Source organism: Arachis stenosperma, chromosome 9, assembly GCF_014773155.1.
Source record: "Arachis stenosperma cultivar V10309 chromosome 9, arast.V10309.gnm1.PFL2, whole genome shotgun sequence".
Classification (NCBI taxonomy): domain Eukaryota; kingdom Viridiplantae; phylum Streptophyta; class Magnoliopsida; order Fabales; family Fabaceae; genus Arachis; species Arachis stenosperma.
Window position 1 is genome coordinate 138,972,889 of NC_080385.1, and position 14,847 is coordinate 138,987,735.

A 14,847-nucleotide genomic window follows, 5' to 3' on the forward strand; every position below is an offset into this window, starting at 1 on the left:
TCACTTAATTGCTATTAACAAAACATATTTTAAAATAAATTTATTAATAATTTGTAGAGTTTAAATTCCATAAATTATAAATAAAATTTAAATTTAATTTCTGTTACTAATTTAATAAATTTTGTAATAAAAATATTATATTATTTTAAAATAATTTTGTTAGAAATCGAAATATTATTTTTTAATAAAAATATAATTATCTTATCCTTAAAAAAAAAAACAGAGGTCCAATTGGATGTTTATCCATAAATAAATCATTTGTGAAACAAAATGGAAATGAGGAAACGGTGGGTGCTTTGGTGTTAACTTATGATGTGATGTTAAAAAAAAGGGCAAAACACTAAAATAAGTCAATGGGAAGAAATTTTTACGTAAATTTGCGTTTATATGTAGTTCGAATCAATTAGATTTGAACTCAATCTACACATAATTCGAATCATATACACAAAACTCACACACACACTAATTCGAATCAACTTGATTCGAATTACACACATAAAATAATTCGAATCAAGTTGATTCGAATTACACCCTGATTTATTAAAAAAATTAATAATTTATTAAAAAATTTATTAAAAAATAATAATTTAAAATTAAAAAAATATATATTTTATTTCATGCATTAAAAAAAATCTAACAAAATATTTAATTACGAGACTTTTTTTAAATATTAATGAGCTATCAATTCAAATTTCATAAAATACTCTTTTGTCCATTTTTAATAGCTCATAAATATTTTTTAATAAATTTTTTTAAATTATATGGTGAGATATTACATGATTCGAATTATACGGTGAGCAATTCGAATTCTATACAATACTCTTCTGCCCATTCTTGATAGCTCATGAATATTTTTTAATAAATTTATTTTAATTATATAAACCACAAAAAAATAATGTAAAATAATTTAAAAAATGACTTAAAAAATATTAGGAATACTATAAAAATTTGTAATGTTCTAATGATTTAGGTAAATACATGCATGTACACAAATTTTAAATAAAATACTCTAGATAGTCAATAATAATTTAAAAATTAAAGAAAATATTTTATTCCATCCAAAATAATAAAAAAATATATTTTATTCTATACAAAATAATTTTAAAAAATGGCTTAAAAATGTTACGAGTACTATAAAAGTTTGTAATATTCTAGTGATTTAGGTAAATACATGATAAAAATATATTTTCTTTAATTTCTAAATTATTAATGTCCTAAGTCATTGCAAATTTTTATAGTACTCCTAACATCTTTTAAGCCATTTTTAAATTATTTTGCATAGAATAAAATATTTTTTGTGGTATAATTAAAATAAATTTATTAAAAGGTATTCATGAGCTATCAAGAATGGACAGAAGAGTATTGTATAGAATTCGAATTGCTCACCATATAATTTGAATCAGAGTGATTGAACTTTTCATGCGTAATTCGAATCATGTAATATCTCACCATATAATTTAAAAAAATTTATTAAAAAATATTCATGAGCTATTAAAAATGGACAAAAGAGTATTGTATGGAATTTGAATTGATAGCTCATTAATATTTAAAAAAAGTCTCGTAATTAAATATTTTGTTAGATTTTTTTTAATACATGAAATAAAATATATATTTTTTTAATTTTAAATTATTATTTTTTAATAAAATTTTTAATAAATTATTAATTTTTTTAATAAATCAGGGTGTAATTCGAATCAACTTGATTCGAATTATTGTATGTGTGTAATTCGAATCAAGTTGATTCGAATTAGTGTGTGTGTGAGTTTTGTGTATAATTCGAAGCAATATGATTCGAATTATGTGTAGATTGAGTTCGAATCTAATTGATTCGAACTACATATAAACATGCATTGGTTGATTCATGAACTAAATTTTGGTTTGACGGATTTACGTAAAAATTTCTTCCCCTTAGCTTATTTTAGTGTTTTGCCCAAAAAAAAATGTAAGGAAGCGTGGGCTCCACTGCTCCAGTGACCAACGGACCCAATGCCAATGCCAGTTGTTATCATTTTGGAAGAACGCTTAGAAAATAAATATTGTTATTTCGGGAATAAGATTTTGTCTATAAATTTAAATAAATATACAATATAAAAATATTATGTGTTTAAATGATATTAATTAAACATATATTATGTGTTTAAATGATATTATTATGTAACAAAAACTATAAAGTCACCAAAAATATGATATTAGTATCCGTTATATTTAAATGTATTTATATGAAATTAGTGAAACTTATTTTGAGAAAAATAAAGACAAATTACTTTTAAGTATACACTAAATTTTGATTGGAGTATACTTAAAAATGAGGTAGTTATTTTAATTTTTTGTTGAATTGTTATGTCTGCATGTTGAATATATTTTGGATATGACACTTATCGATATTGGTCCAATATACATGTCTTATGTGTCCAATTATATCTTAATTAAAAATAAAAAAAAATTCTGGACATACTTAAATAACATCACGTGTTAGCGTATCAAGCTTTATTCTTAATATGTATTCTTAAAAATGAGTTTAAAAATATTATATATTATTTTTATTAAAACAAAATATTTTATATAATTAAAAATATTAAAAACGGTTAAAAAATTAATTTATATTTTAATATCAATAAAATATCAAAATATCATTACAATTTATCTAAAAAATACTTTATATTTTATATATCAGGCCTGCTACACATACACGTTGTTTTGCCTTACAAGTTCATATAAGTTGGTCCAAGTCCAACAAAAGCAACCCTCATATTAACATGCATGTAAACACGTATTTACTCAACCATTTCAATAGCGCACTCACATTATGAAAGATGCTTCTTTTTCTTCCTCGATCAAAACTCCAACCCTAAAGATTCAAACGAAGCTCGAAATCTCTCAAAAAATTGTCAAAATAGTCACGAAAACTGAAGAAAATCTACAAGAGAAGGTCAACATCTCCATAAAAAAATACAGAAACAAAAGATGAAAGATTATTCAAGGTACTGTTTTCACTAATTGTGTTGTTTTTTCACTTTTCTGTTTCTCATTTCGATCGTGAAACACTAGATAGTCATATTTCTGTTTATTTAGTAGATTCATTATGTATTTTTTCTTTAAAGTGCATATTAATGTTCTCATCATACTGTTCAATCAGTGATAACTGTTTTATGTACTGTTTCACGTATAGTTTAACGTATGTTTTTATGTGTTTGAGGAATTTGAATGTGTTTTTGTGCATGTTTGTATATTTCGAACTGCGTTTGTTTGTAAGAATTGAGTTTGTATAAATAGAAACTTTCGCTGTATTTCAAGTGAATTTGCGTGTAGCTGGTGCTGTTGTTCTTGAATATTGTTATTGTGCTTCTGGTGTCATTTTATGCATATTTGATTGAGTTGATGATGAATATAATTTTGAACTCATATTTTCTCATCTAATCAAAAAAATAATAAAGGTGTATATGACTTGTATTTTAAGTGAATTCGAGTGTAATTAGTGATATTGTCCTATCTTTGCTATAACTAGAAACAGAATATTGCTCTTGTGCTTCTGGTGTCATTTTATGCATGTTTGATTGAGCTAAATGTCATTTTGAATTCATATTATCTCATGTAATAAAAAAAAAATAGATGTGTATATGGCTTGTATTTCGGTGTATTTCAGTGAATTCGAGTATAATTGGTGATGTTGTCCTATCCTTGCTGTAACTAGAAACAGAATATTGTTATTGTGCTTCTGGTGTTATTTTATGTATGTTTGATTGAGTTGAATATTATTTTGAACTCATTATTTCATGTAATAAAAAAATAATAGAAGAGTATATGGCTTGTATTTCGGTGTATTTCAAATAAATTTGAGTGTTATTGGTGCTGTTGTTATTTATTAACCTTATTTTTTATTTCTTACAGAAAAAATGGCAAGCAAGAACCCTACTGCACCAAAATATAATGTAAGCACATATATCTTAGACCAACTCAATTTTCCTTGTATAAATATAGTTTATTTAAATGATTCTCGTTTCTTTGTAGAAAACTCATGATTTGAGATGCTTGACAAGACTTTTTCATGATAAATTCCAAAACATGAGCAATGAAAAGAAAGCCATCGTCTAGGAAATTTGATGGTTTGATACACATCCCTCCCATGAATGTGCCGTATAAGCTTTTGAAGGAGTTGGCATATTCTTTTGATTTGATAAGAAATACATTGGACACGTGATACGGTGTGTTGAGCATCAACTAGAAAAATATAGGAGCTACCCTTGCCTTGAATGCATCTGATAACCGATTACATAAACTGTTATACTTGCATTCTTTGTAATCTATTCTTTTGAACTCATATTATCTCATGTAATCAAAAAAATAATAGAGGTGCATATGCCTGGTATTTCGGTGTATTTCAAGTAAATTCGAATGTAATTAGTGATGTTTAGCTACTTTTGTAGGGCCAATCTTTCCAAGTAAAGTTAATTTTAAAGAGCTTATTGAGGAGGATAAGGAAGTTTATAGAAGCTTTCAAGGCAAAACATTGAAGCAATTCACAGACTCCATGATGGAGATCAGTGTTGACGGTGACAAAGATCGGCTTAAGTTCAAGAGGACATTGATCATCTACATTCAAATGTCGCTTTTGTTGCAGACAATCATAAACAAGGTTTATCCCATCCACATACCACCGATTTTTCATGTGGACACCATACGTGAGTGAAATTGGGGTGGCCATATCTTCAACTTCCTCATCAAGGGCATAAGTAAGCACATATTGAAAAAGAAAAAATCTATTGATGGTTGCCTCTATGCTCTCATGATTGTATACTTTTACGATTCTACACAAAAATAAGCCGGTGAATACAATTCCTATATCACCGTGGTTGTAGCACTGGACTAAGGAGTTGCTGCTTGAGAGAATAGAAGCTAAAATTAAGGGTCATATCGTAACTCAATAGAATTCTTTCTTTAATTTTGGTGTATTTATTTTATATATATGATGTAAACTAATATTTTACCTGTTTTAGGGCATCGTCAAGAGGGCACAGCTGAAAGAGAAATTGACAAGAATGAAAGAGGAAGAAGAGAAGGAGAAAAAGAAAAAGACACAAAAGAAGAAGGACATTTCTTCAGAAAGTGATAGTGGTACTGACTCTGAGTCTAATTCTGCACGAGACTCAAAGGCGCCACCAAAAACAAGAAAACAACCAACAAGAAAAAAAAGTAAGTATTATTTTTCTGTGTATTTTGTCATTTTTATTGAGTTTATTGCCTCATGATTGTTTACTGTCCAGGATGGTATCCAAAAAGAGGAAGGACATTATTGGTATAGTCTGTTGCTCTTTCCATGCGCCTATTTCGCTTCGGGAGGTTGGTTCACAGGTACAACCTTTGTAACTTTATCATATACTCATGTATTGGAAAGTTCCTATTTGGAAGGCTGTAACTTCTTAACTGCTGCAGTCTTTACTCCTGCTAATAGTTTAGTATACTCTTTGTTGTTACTATGGGATCCTGAAGCATAAGAAGATTTTACCCATTGGTGTCAATTAGGTGGTCTGTGGACTTTTTGTTGCTCTCCATGGCGCTTTCACATTAATAGGTTTCATGTTACGTCAATTTAAACTTGCTTGATCTGTTCAATTGCACCCTTATAATACAATTGCTTTCTCTGGTCCAATTGTTGTTTTTGTTTCCGTATTTCTGATTTATCCACTGGGTCAGTCTGGTTGGTTCTTTGCACCCAATTTTAGTGTAGCAACTATATTTCGATTCATCCTATTTTTCAAGGGTTTCATAATTGAACATTAAATCCATTTCATATGATGGGAGTTGTTGGTGTATTAGGCGATGCACTACTATGCGCTATTCATGGTGTTCGAAGCAAAATGCTTTCGAATTAGATCACGAATTATAAATGTCTGAAAAAGTTCTATTGCTAATTCACGAGGTAATCCACATCGATGTAATGAAAGTAATGGTCCTACTACAATAACAGAATGCCCTGAATAATCAACCCTTTTTTTAAGCAGGGTTTCGTGAAATCTTTCCTCTTCACCTTCAATTATATCTGAAATCGCTTTTAATATAGGATCATTCAATAAAAACAAATTCGTTCGACCAAAGAACTGAATCTTTGCAATGAAATATTGAAATTTGAGTGACCTAAATAGAATTTTTATTTATTGTTGAATTGAATATGAATGAAATATAAATATGTTCTAGTTTATGTAATATCCATTTTAATCACATGTCGTAAACGGAAATATCCTACAAAGTTCAAAGTTAAAGTTCTTAATATTTACATTTATAACAGTAATAGACTCTAATAAAATAATATTCAAATTAGATCTATATTATAATGTAAAAAAATATTTATGTTATATATTGAATGAACAAAATAAAATACAACAAAAATAATACCAAAAAGTTATTGAAAAAAATTGAAAATAATTGCACAGTTCACACTCTTTGGCACTATGTTATACTTAACTCAATGGTTAGAGTGTTACTTTCATACGACGGTAGTCATTGGGTCAATAAGTAGGTTTGATAATAAATGAAAACTACAAATTTTTTGTTCCATTTCCGAATTGAAGTGCGAACTATCTAGGTCGAATAGTGCTTATTTTTTAAAAAGAGAATAAACTACGAAAAATCATTTCCATTGTTGTTAAATATTAAAATAAAACAAAAACTTAAAAAAATGAAATAATAATTATTATCGAAATGTTTGTATCTTTTGTTAAGCTCTTTATATATATACGAATTTTTTTTGTTCATTTGAATATATGAATATAAATATATATTCAAGTGAATAAATAATTTAATTTTTAATAATTTTTATAAAAAAACAAAGGAAAAAAAAGAAATAATTAGAATACAATTCTTTTGTTTCTTTAATATTTTTTAATTACTAAAAAATTTCATCTTTCAAATTTTATCTTTCAATCTCGATGATTTACAATAAATAGGTTATTATGAAAATATATTAGGCTATAGTAATAGTCAATCCAAAAATTTCATTATATCCCTTCTAAAAAAATTATTCTTTTTCGTCTCGTATTTTGTAAAGATATATAGTATGTGGATACAGTAGAAAATTTGCTTTTTTTCTGTTATTCAAATTAAAAGTGAAACTAAAAAAAAAAGAACTCAAAAAAACTAAAAAGAAATAGCAGTATGGCCTCTAGCAATGCTGATGACTGCTCACGTAATTGGAAATAGAGTGCATAATAATCTCTTCTATTAAATTATTTAATAAGACATAAAATGAAATAAATTCCATCTTTGAATTTCAAATTCAAATCTGAATCCCCTAGCCTAGGTTGCACAAAAAAATTATTGAATTGAAATTCAAAGTCCAGAATGAGTTTTAGAGGATTCAAAAAGGTCCGTTGAGCGCCTATATCTTATATTATAATAGATTTGAACACTTGTCCCGGGTTAATGTAAGAACCGCAATTAATCGAACCGGTTAATTAAGTGGTTATATTGCCCAAAGTTGATTCCAAAAAATTAGAGTGAGAATTTGAAGTTTTAAACATCATTTTTGGACTTAGTAGGTTTTTTCGAGTCAGAAAATGTATTTTCTGCAAAAAAAAACTGTGAAAAATCACGAACCAGCAATTGAACCGGTTGAACCGGTTCAAGTCTGCCTGGTACTGCTCGAGAAAAAGTAGAAACAATCAAAAACCTTAGAAAAACAGTAGAAATGGAAAATCGAGCGTTAATTTTAAAGGTCTGGTCCAAAGTTGGGCCAAACGGGCTAAAAACGCTAATGAGTTGGACCGGGCTCAAGTTGGACCCAAGTCCAACATATATAAAGGTTTATTTAATGAACCCTAGCCTCATAAACACACACACTTCAGATTTGAAAGAGGGAGAGAAGAAGAGGTTGAACCCTAATCACCTCAATCTTCCCAAGCTCATATCTTGAGTTCTAGAGCTCCGATTTGCGTGCCGTCAACGGCTACGTATTTCTTGTGAAGAGCTCTACAAAACTCATCCAAGAAACTCTATAGGTAAGCTCGAAATCTCTCCAGTTCTTCTCTCCAAAATTTTGGGTACCTAGGATTTATGGCTAAGTGAGTTTTTGTGATTCTTGATGATTAGGTTCACTCTAATCCTTGCTTGGCTTTGGGTTTGGCTATCCAAATCTGTTGGGAGAGGTAAGAGGCTTTGAAATCTTGTGAAATTTTGATTTATATTGAGTCCTAGGTTGATTTTGTGGTGATTTATATGTATATAGCTTGATTATTGTGAGTTTGGAGCTTGTTGGAGCTATATTGGTGGTTGGATTTTGGTTGAAAGCTTATTTGGTTCATATTGGAAATCAGCCAAGGTATGGTTTTAGTTTTTTCTATGTAGTATATAATATTCATGGACACTTAGGCTAGTGACCTATAGGATAGGATTGGATTTAAATGGTTGTTGAATTGTTGGGTGCATGTGATTGTATGATGATGTTTGATGAAATGATGATTAATAGTGATATGGTGAGAATAAATGAATTGTGAAGTTGAGGAGTGAATTATATTGATAAATGTGATATTGGTGTTGATTGATTGGTAATGTAGTTGGAAATTGTTAATGAAGTTTGATATATGAGATATATTGATATAGGTGTTATGGATGAGAAAAAGTAAAGAGAAATGTGGTAATTTTGGTGTGGTATGACATAGAGGGTTGATTTTGATGAAAGATGGAGTTTGGGAAAGGTTTGGGTTGGTTTTGGTTATGCTTTGCAAAGCAAATGTGAAAGTTGTGATTTTGGGTAAAAGTGAAATTTTAGAAAAATTGGTCTGATCATAACTTTTGCCTCGGTTTTCAAAATAGGCTAAAATTTAATTAGAATTAAAGATCTTTGAAAACCCTTTAAATTGATATAAAGTTTGAAAAATTTGGAATTTTGTGGAGAAAGTGATGATCATTCAAAGTTAGTGTTGAAAATTTGAAAATTTTGCAAAGTTACAGAATTCTAAGTTTTCTGGTTTGTGCGCACGCACAGCATTGTGCGCATGCATACTCTGCGAAAATTGAGACTTGTTCGCACGCACAGACCTGTGCGTCTGCACACGCAGAGGTAGGCAATCTGCCTGCAACGCTGGCAGATCTTGTGCGCACGCACTCCAAATGAAAAATTGCAACCTGTGCATACGCACAGACCTATGCGCACGCACACGTTGGGGAGGCCAATCTGTTGGGGGTGCTCGCACAGGTTGTGCGAGTGGACAGACCCTTTTATGTTTTGACACCTGTGCGTACGCACACCACTGTGCGTACGCACACCACTATGCATATGCACACGTTTAAAAATTTCCTGGGCGTGCGTACGCACACCCCTATGCGGACGCACACATTCTGTTTCTCAAATTTTGCTTTGTTTTCAACTATTTTATTTTCCCGACAAGGTTGTAAGCTTCTATAACACCTTTTTAAGACTTTTGGGCAAATTTTTTGGCGTTCAAACATGGGAAATGGTTTAAGGGTTTAGATGCTATTATTTGGGAAATAGTTAGCAAATGGGGTACTAGGTTTCTGTTGTACTGGGGAAGGTTTGATGATGTGTGATGAATGGTTGATGGATGAGATGTGAAACTAAGGAACTGAAATGTGCATGAACAGTGGTTGAGAGGAGTCGAGGACTCTGACTGAAGTGATGGATCCATCTTGTACAAAAAATATTTTTGAAAACCATTGTATCACTTTTCACTAATATTATGAGACGTTGTGCGCCCGGCAGGGGCCGAGGTTGGATCCCGCCTGTCGAGGTAGCGGCGGCGGCATAGGGGCAGTGGTTCGTCTCTCTTGCGCTTAGATGTGAGGTCGGTGGCAATAGATCCCGCTCGTATCCTTTCAGATCATTAGAGCGTACAGACGCAAAACCCTGGATTATTATCCGAGCACTATATCTCGGGGGTTCCCACACCATGAATCCGAAGGGAAACGTCTCCATGGAGATGTGTCGGGTTGGCAGTTGAACCGACAATGTGATATCACAGCCAGTAGGGGAGGCATTCATCATATGCATTTTCTACCTGTTTGTATGCTTTACCGACTTGATATTGGATTCCCTATCTGTATAACATGTCTAATTGCTAATTGTATTAATTGCTATATATGCTCCTACTTGTGTTTTACTTGTATTTTATATACTTGTGCTTTGCTGGAGCTGAGGAGGTTCGGAAGGCGATGGCGATGGGATCGCATGGCGGATCGGTTAGTGAAGGCTGTGGAACAACGGTGTTTGATTAGAGTAGAAATCCCCTAAAATAGATTACCCTTTTATGGTACTACGGCTTAAGTTGTGTTAAGGAATTACATATTATGCTATTGGTTTAGAATTGCTTAAGCTTGAATTCTTGTGATGGATATGGAGTCTAGGATTGCCTTTGGCGTCACGGGATCTTATATCCTACATCATTGGGAACTGTTACCATACTGAAAACCTCTGGTTCTCATACCATTTTGTTGTGTTTTTCAGATGCAGGTCGCAACCACCTCAGTGAGTTGTCTGATTGGTGATAGGAGTGGAGGATCTGGACTATCTTTTGGAGTCTTTCAATTTATATATATATATATATATATATATATATATATATATATATATGTCTCTCACTTTTGTATTTTACTTTGGCCTAGAGGCTTGGATTGAGAGAACAAAACTTGTATAAGCTGTTTTTACTGTCTGGTTTCATACACGGTCTGTATATGGCTAGCCGGCTGGTGCACGAAATTGTGATCATCAATGGCGCCATCAACATGGTACGCTCAATTGCAATCTCAACTCTTTATCACAACTTCGCACAACTAACCAGCAAGTGCACTGGGTCGTCCAAGTAATAAACCTTACGCGAGTAAGGGTCGATCCCACGGAGATTGTTGGTATGGAGCAAGCTATGGTCATCTTGTAAATCTCAGTCAGGTGGATTCAAATGGTTATGGAGGAATAATGATTAAAAGATAAATAAAACATAAAATAAAGATAGAGATACTCATGTAATTCATTGGTGAGAATTTCAGATAAGCGTATGGAGATGCTTTGTCCCTTCCGTCTCTCTGCTTTCCTACTGTCTTCATCCAATCCTTCTTACTCCTTTCCATGGCAAGCTGTATGTTGGGCATCACTGTTGTCAATGGCTACAGTCCCGTCCTCTCAGTGAAAATGTTCAACGCGCTCTGTCACAGCACGGCTAATCAGCTGTCGGTTCTCGATCATGTCGGAATAGAATCCAGTGATTCTTTTGCGTCTGTCACTAATGCCCAGCCTTCAGGAGTTTGAAGCTCGTCACAGTCACTCAATCCTTGAATCCTACTCAGAATACCACAGACAAGGTTTAGACCTTCCGGATTCTCTTGAATGCCGCCATCAATTCTAGCTTATACCACGAAGATTCTGATTAAGGAATCCAAGAGATAAACATTCAAGCCTTGTTTGCTTGTAGAACGGAAGTGGTTGTTAGGCACGCGTTCATAAGTGAGAATGATGATGAGCGTCACATAATCATCACATTCATCATGTTCTTGGGCACGAATGAATATCTTGGAATAAGAATAAGCTGAATTGAATAGAAGAACAGTAGTAATTGCATTAATACTCGAGGTATAGCAGAGCTCCACACCTTAATCTGTGGTGTGTAGAAACTCCACCGTTGAAAATACATGAGAACAAGGTCTAGACATGGCCGAGAGGCCAGCCCCCGATGATCTAAGAAATAGACGTCCAAAGATGATCCTAAGATCTAAAGTGATCAAAAGATTTCTAATACAATAGCAAAAGATCCTATTTGTAGAGAACTAGTAGCTTAGGGTTTACAAAGATGAGTAAATGACATAAAAATCCTCTTTCGGGCCCACTTGGTGTGTGCTTGGGCTGAGCATTGAAGCTTCCATGTGTAGAGACTTTTCTTGGAGTTAAACGCCAGCTTTTGTGCCAGTTTGGGCGTTTAACTCCCACTTCTGTGCCAGTTCCGGCGTTTTACGCCAGAATTCTTGAGCTGACTTGGAATGCCTGTTTGGGCCATCAAATCTCGGGCAAAGTATGGACTATTATACATTGTTGGAAAGCCCAGGATATCTACTTTCTAAATCAATTGAGAGCGCACCAATTGGGCTTCTGTAGTTCCAGAAAATCCACTTCGAGTGTAGGGAGGTCAGAATCCAACAGCATCTGCAGTCCTTTTCAGCCAGAAAATACCTGAAATCACAGAAAAACACACAAACTCATAGTAAAGTCCAGAAAAGTGAATTTTAACTAAAAACTAATAAAAATATAATAAAAACTAACTAAAACATACTAAAAACATACTAAAAACAATGCCAAAAAGCGTATAAATTATCCGCTCATCACAACACCAAACTTAAATTGTTGCTTGTCCCCAAGCAGCTGAAAATCAAATAAGATAAAAAGAAGAGAATATGCAATGAATTCCAAAAACATCTATGAAGATCAGTATTAATTAGATGAGCGGGGCTTTTAGCTTTCTGCCTCTGAACAGTTTTGGCATCTCACTCTATCCTTTGAAATTCAGAATGATTGGCTTCTATAGGAACTCAGAATCCAGATAGTGTTATTGATTCTCCTAGTTAAGTATGATGATTCTTGAACACAGCTACTTTATGAGTCTTGGCCGTGGCCCAAAGCACTCTGTCTTCCAGTATTACCACCGGATACATACATGCCACAGACACATAACTGGGTGAACCTTTTCAGATTGTGACTCAACTTTGCTAGAGTCCCCAATTAGAGTGTCCAAGGTTCTTAAGCACACTCTTTTTGCCTTGGATCACAACTTTATTTTTACCCTTGCCTTTTGGTTTAAAGGGCTGTTGGCTTTTTCTGCTTGCTTTCTCTCGTTTATTTTTTCGCACATAATCTCTCTTTTTTTGTATTCACTGCTTTTTCTTGCTTCAAAAATCATTTTTTTTTTATGATTTTTCAGATCCTCAGTAACATGTCTCCTTTTTTCATCATTCTTTCAAGAGCCAACATTCATGAACAACAAATTCAAAAGACATATGCACTGTTCAAGCATACATTCAGAAGTCAAAGTTTTGCCACCACATCAAAATAATTAATCTGTTATAAAATTTAAAATTCATGCAATTCTTCTCTTTTTCAATTAAGAACATTTTTCATTTAAGAAAGGTGATGAATTCATAGGACATTCATAACTTTATGGCATAGACACTAAGACACTAATGATCATAAGACACAAACATAAATAAAACATAAAGCATAATTTTTCGAAAAATAGAAAAATAAAGAACAAGGAGATTAAAGAACGGGTCCACCTTAGTGATGGCGGCTTGTTCTTCCTCTTGAAGATTTTATGGAGTGCTTGAGCTCCTCAATGTCTCTTCCTTGCCTTTGTTGCTCCTCTCTCATGATTCTTTGATCTTCTCTAATTTCATGGAGAATGGAATGTTCTTGGTGCTCCACCCTTAGTTGTCCCATGTTGGAACTCAATTCTCCTAGGGAGGTGTTGATTTGCTCCCAATAGTTTTGTGGAGGAAAGTACATCCCTTGAGGCATCTCAGGGATTTCATGATGAGGAATTTCCTCATGTCCATGAGTGGGATCTCTTGTTTGCTCCATCCTCTTCTTAGTGATGGGCTTGTCCTCATCAATGAGGACGTCTCCCTCTATGTTAATTCCAACTGAATTACAGAGGTGACAAATGAGATGAGGGAAGGCTAACCTTGCCAAGGTAGAGGACTTGTCCACCACCTTATAAAGTTCTTGGGATATAACCTCATGAACTTCTACTTCCTCTCCAATCATGATGCTATGAATCATGATAGCCCAGTCTATAGTAACTTCAGACGGTTGCTAGTGGGAATGATTGAGCGTTGGATAAACTCCAACCACCCCCTAGCCACGGGCTTGAGGTCATGCCTTCTCAGTTGAACCGGCTTCCCTCTTGAATCTCTCTTCCATTGAGCGCCCTCTTCACAAATGTCTATGAGGACTTGGTCCAACCTTTGATCAAAGTTGACCCTTCTAGTGTAGGGGTGTTCATCTCCTTGCATCATGGGCAAGTTGAATGCCAACCTTATATTTTCCGGATTAAAATCTAAGCATTTCTCCCGAACCATTGTAAGCCAGTTCTTTGGGTCCGGATTCACACTTTGATCATGGTTCTTGGTGATCCATGCATTGGCATAGAACTCTTGAACCATTAAGATTCCAACTTGTTGAATGGGGTTGGTAAGAACTTCCCAACCTCTTCTTTGGATCTCATGTCGGATCTCTGGATATTCACTCTTTTTGAATTTGAAAGGGACCTCGGGGATCACCTTCTTCATGGCCACAACTTCATGGAAGTGGTCTTGATGCACCCTTGAGATGAATCTCTCCATCTCCCATGACTCGGAGGTGGAAGCTTTTGCCTTCCCTTTCCTCTTTCTAGAGGTTTCTCCGGCCTTAGATGCCATAAATGGTTATGGAAAAACAAAAATCAATGCTTTTACCACACCAAACTTAGAAGGTTTGCTCGTCCTCGAGCAAAAGAAGAAAGAAAAGAGTAGAAGAAGAAGAAATAGAGGAGATGGAGGTGGCTTTATTTTTCGGCCAAGGGGGAGAAGTAGTGTGTAGGTTGTGTGAAAATGAAGGAGTGAAGATTGGTTTATATAGGGGTGGAGAGAGGGGTAAGGTTCGGCCATTATGGGTGGGTTTGGGAGGGAAAGTGATTTGAATTTGAATGGTGAGGTAGGTGGGGTTTTATGAAGGATGGATGTGAGTGGTGAAAAGAATGGTAGGAATTGATAGGTGAGGGGTTTTTGGGGAAGAGGTGTTGAGGTGATTGGTGAATGGGTGAAAAAGAGAGAGAGTGGTGGGGTAGGTGGGGATCCTGTGGGGTCCACAGATCCTGAGGT

The 14,847-nt window shown here is 33.6% G+C and overlaps 1 pseudogene; it reads left to right on the forward strand.

Moving 5' to 3' along the window:
- Positions 1–4,531: 4,531 nt before the first annotated feature.
- LOC130949983 (photosystem II D2 protein-like) lies at positions 4,532–5,870 on the forward strand (annotated as a pseudogene).
- The last annotated feature ends 8,977 nt before the right edge of the window (positions 5,871–14,847 follow it).